Below are 5,250 nucleotides of genomic sequence, written 5' to 3'. Positions count from 1 at the left end.
GATGAAGGAGAAGCAAACATATCTTCCATATTACAGTTTGCATTGTATTACGGGCCACCACAAATCTCGCAACCAACCTATGTTGCCTGGATTGACATCTAGAGCTGGTCGATCTTCTTGACCAAAAGCTCCACTTGAGTTGCCAAGGCTAATATAGAATCTGCCTGGTTCAACACTCCTTGTCGTTTTGGCCTACTTCTAGAAGACTAGCATTGATATGCGTTCATACCATCTCCTCAATTAAGTTATGGCCTGCTTTGGCGTCTTACTATTGATGGCCCAACTTACAGTTGCATCCACCATCTATCTCGTGGCTGAGTTCAAGCCATTGTAAAAATTCTGCACCTGCATCCATAATGGTAAACCGTGGTGGGGGCAATAACTCAACAAGTTCTTGTACCTCCCCCATGCATCATACGTACTCTCATCATCAAACTACATAAAAGAGGAAATATAATTATGTATCTTTGCAGTCTTAGCGGGAGGAAAGTACTTATAAAGAAATTTCTCAGCCAAAGAATTCCAAGTGGTGATGGTGTTAGCTGGTAGGGATTGTAGCCATCTCTTTGCTCTATCCCTCAAGGAAAATGGAAATAGCCTAAGCCGAATGGCATTATCGGTAGTTCCATTAATCTTGAAGGTATCACAAATCTCCAAAAAATTCACAATGTGGGCATTAGGATCTTCACTGGGCAAGCCCCCAAACTGTACACTCTGCTGCACCATCTGAATGACATTTCGCTTAATCTCAAAATTGTTCGCTGCAACAGGTGGCCGCAATATACTAGTGTGCGTCCCCTCTAAGGAAGGTCTAGCAAACTCGTGCATCGTCCTGTTTGCTTCAGTAATGTTGTTGTTGTTGTCTCTCATGTCTACTGGTATATGGACAGGAATCTCAATCTGCTCCTCCCTCTTCCGCATCTAAACGCTTCCTCAACTGCTTGAGGGATCGCTCTAGTTCAGGCATAGGGTCTACTGGTGTAGGATTAGAACTCCTGGTCATAAAACAAAGTTCCCCGGTGACTGTGCCAAAAACTTGATGTTATGTTTATGCAACTACAACTAAGGCAATAAACCTATCAATGCAGCCTAGTACAACGACAAGTATTAAAAAAATCGTATTTCTCAGGAAAGTGAAATCCTAGAGTTACTACTCATTCCTTGTTATCTAGCTTAAAATTAACAACAAAGGGTTCTAAATTTACTAATGACTAAAAACTGAATTCTAAATGTAATGCGAGAACGAATGAGAAAAAGGAATAATCAAGACAAAAAAGCAAACCCAAAGAGGACTTAGACTAGTTGGCAACCAAACAAAAGATAACATATTGTTGAGTCCAATTATGCAACCCGTGGACGGATTCTGAACTGAATTCAGTTTTCCTCTCGAGAAAATCGAATTCCTAAACCTAAGAACCTAGAGTTGGAATCTCTTCCTAACAATCGATTATTAAGTTAGCCTTAGGCTTTAATCCGTCTCTATTAAGCTTTGTTAATTCTTAATCCGGCAAATTAATTGACCTTATCTTTAAGTGAAAATTAACTTGTTCTTACAATTAAATTTCTAAATTCAATTAGAATTTCTCAATTACTAAAAGAATTCTATGAACAGTAATCAACACATTCAATGTAAACAAAACTGGATTTTTATTATTAATTGCAAAAATAATACAAGAAAAGAAACTCAGACAATATTAACAATTCAGTGCAAAAGCCAACATAGTAAGGAACCCCAATGGGTTCAATCAATCTAGCTATACATGTTCATGTCTAAAACAAATAGAAATTCAATTACAATGAAAGAATAAAGAAATCGAAAAATATACACCCTTTTTCCTAGAATTGGATGAACAACTAAAAGGTGGAATCAGTCTCCTGGAAGCCGCCTCGGGATGTCTGAAACGCGTCTAGAGAAATTACAGAAAGGGATTAAGAGTCAAAATTATGGAACCGTTTCTCTTTACTAGCTCATTCAATTTTATACTGCGCTTCAACATGGGCATGTTCACGCCCGTGTCAGTCAACACGGGTCATGCTCTATGGCATGTTACTCTCGGGAACCGTATTGCTTCAAAGTGCTAATGCTACACGGTGTGGGAATCTCTATACGGGCTCAAACACAGACCGTGTTTACTTTCTAAAAGTCAACCTAAGGTCAAACACTTTTAATTACGTCCGCTTTCACCCAAAATTGATCTAAAATTGCTTGAACACTGATGATGGACCTATAAAATCTCCTAGAATACAAAAGGACACAAAAGACAGATGAAATTGGAATAAAAACACAATAAATGCTAAGAAAATGCTAAATAATATGCAAGCAAACATGTGTAAAACTATGCACATCAGTAGGCTAGTTGTTTAGATTTGCTAGGGCAATTGTTTAAAGGATTTTCCATGAATATGATTAAATTAAAATTGTCGTTCTATAAAAGCATCTTCTTAGGAAAGATTTTTTTTACTATTTGATGAATCTGCCAATCTTTGACTAATATCCAGCATGCCTAAAGCCTATTAGATTCTCTTTTATTTTATTTACTTATGAATATCAATCGATCTTAGCATGATATTTAATGGATTTCACATTTATAGTTGCTTATGTTTAAATTACAGTAACTTTTGCCTGAAATATCTGCTTTCTCATATTTGGACGCAAATCCTTTGTTTTACCATATGATTGCCCATTTCATCAATTTTAATTCCTTTCTAATTGATTTTTACTTTTTTTCCATGTTTGAATCCATTTTTGGGGCTTTTAGAATGCGATTTTTACTAAAAACCCGAGATAATGATTGACTTGTTGCCTGAAGGAGACATAGAGCCAATCAGCTCTACATACAGCTGATCAATTGTTCATCCTTTCCTTGCCCTTTTTGTAGTTTTTAATAGATTTTGCCCCTTTCGTATGTTTTTAGATAGTTTTTACTTATTTTAAGCATGAGATATTAATTTTGTTAATTTGTTGCTTTTTTGCTTTCTGGTTTTTGTGTTTCTGTAATCTGTAAAGTAGTGGACAAATATTTGATTGATGGATGATTGCTAACCTAAAGAAAACTCATATGGATTTAGGCTTAAAATTAGGCATTGGTATGAAATTTGTAGCCCATTAGTTTAAGAAGATGGTAATTGGGCCTAATTATAAAACCTAACTAGACCTAGATGGACTTTTCTATGTCTAATTAACAAATTGACATATTTAGACTTAGAAAATTAAAATAGGCTTTTGGTATGCAAAAACTAGCCTATTTAGGATTAAAGGCTAGTAAGTTTGGACTTAATAAATCAAATTAGGCTAAACTAATGGGCCTTTTGCATGAATATGAATAGCTAATTATGGTAAATAACAGGTAAGGACTAAGCCAGGCTTAATAAAATTGGACTAGAACTAGGTGGACATATGTCATGTTGTAGTGCTTATGTGTAGAAATATTTTGCTACATTTAATATGGAATACTAATTAATAACATTAAAAATAGGGTAACAATTAAGGAAGTTGGTTTCCGGATTCATCTCTAGATATGGCGATGCTTCCTTAGTAATCTAGTTATGCCACAAATTTAAAAGAAGTGTCCTCGTGATTACCTAGGTTGCAACTTCCTTTTCTATGCTAGTCTCTGTGATTGGTTAGCATGTTTTCAATTAGGTTGAAAAGCCTTGCAGTATCATAGTCGCTAAAGACACTTGGGTGTGCACCCGAAACCGCCACCTACACTCCCCTTTGAAGTTTTTGAAATCCCTTTTTGTAATATACTATGTTAGATATGGTTTTCACACTAAATAAGGATTTTAAGGCCTCCCAAAGGTCCTTTGAAATTTCATTCCCTATGACTTCAGCTGCCAGATCTGGCTCCATGGAGTTGTAAAGCCAACTAAGTAAAATTTGATCCTGCACCATCCATTCTTCATATTTCAGATTTTTGATGTATGGGCGGCAATTTCAAGCGTGCATCCAATTTTTCTAGCGACTACAGTATTGCAAGACTTTTTAACTTAATTGGGAACACGCTAACTAGTCGCAGAGACTAGCATAGTGAAAGGGAGTCGCCACTTGGGTAAATCGCCAAGACACTTTTACTTTTTACGTGGCATAACTAGATTCCATAAGGAAGCTTCGCCACATCCAGAGATGGGTCTGAAAACCAACTTCCTTATTTGTGTATTCTTATCTTTAATTATATTAGTTAATAATCTATTCCCTATAAATGCAGCATATTACTTACTACATATATACAATACAACATGTTAGCTCATTTTCATATGTTAGGTCCAAGTTACCAACTTTTAATCCTAAATGGGCTACTTTTTACATACAAAGGTATGTTTTAACTTTCCAAATCTAAATGGGTCAGTTTATTACTTAAGCATGACAAAACCCACCTAAATCTAATTGAATTTTATATTAGGCCTAGTTACCATCTTATTAACCTAATGGGCTATAAATTGCATGTTAAAGTCTAAATTTTGAAGCCCAAGCCTAGATGGATTATTTTTAGTTATCAATCAAATAAGCAAGCAGTTTTCCATCACATACAGATCACAAAAAAATAAGCAAAAAACAGGAAAGCAAGAAAAACTAAGCTATTACAATTCTTATACAACTAATTAACTTAAATTTAACAAAAATATGCATAAATGGGCGAAAATCTTCAAATATCAACAAAACAGGTGACTAACTGATGAAAAACCGATTGGCTATGTCACAAAGCCAATCGGCTCTATGTACAACCGGTCGGCTACGTATAGAGCTGGGTGCATAGAGTTAATCGGCTCTAGGGTTGTTCCTAGGCCAATTTCGACAAACAGGTGCTCCAAACTCTTGAATAGCCAAGGTACATGCATAAAAAACGCAAAAGAAAATGGTTAGTACATGTGTAAGATGCAACAAAACAATTAAACAAACAGTTTCTAGGGCAAAATAACATGATTGGACTTCAAATGAACTATATAGTAAACTAACATATTCACTAAATATGGCAACTTCATCCAAAACATTAAAAGACCGACAATTCAAAACCTAATCATGTGAATCTAACATGGCATAACTTAGATCTAATCATGCAAACTCACAGAAGTCATCATATTCAAAATCCTAACGTGCCAATCTAAAAACAATATAAATTTAATGAAAATCATGACAAACGTATTAAATCAATCATCCTAACATGCAAATATAACTAATTAAAAGGAAAGTTATCGGATTTAGGGGTTAAACACGTTATTTTATTATAATCAAGATTCATGTTATCATGG

General features: G+C 35.2%; 1 non-coding gene across 1 annotated transcript; it reads left to right on the top strand.

Annotated features, from left to right (window-relative positions):
- The first annotated feature begins 361 nt into the window (after window positions 1–361).
- LOC112534493 lies at window positions 362–467 on the top strand. The gene has a single exon (XR_003078782.1). It is a non-coding gene; the product is annotated as a small nucleolar RNA R71 (small nucleolar RNA).
- Window positions 468–5,250: the final 4,783 nt, after the last annotated feature.

The sequence above is a fragment of the Ricinus communis genome, chromosome 1 (assembly GCF_019578655.1).
Source record: "Ricinus communis isolate WT05 ecotype wild-type chromosome 1, ASM1957865v1, whole genome shotgun sequence".
NCBI classification, from domain to species: Eukaryota; Viridiplantae; Streptophyta; class Magnoliopsida; order Malpighiales; family Euphorbiaceae; genus Ricinus; species Ricinus communis.
This window is presented reverse-complemented; position numbering and strand designations above follow the sequence as displayed.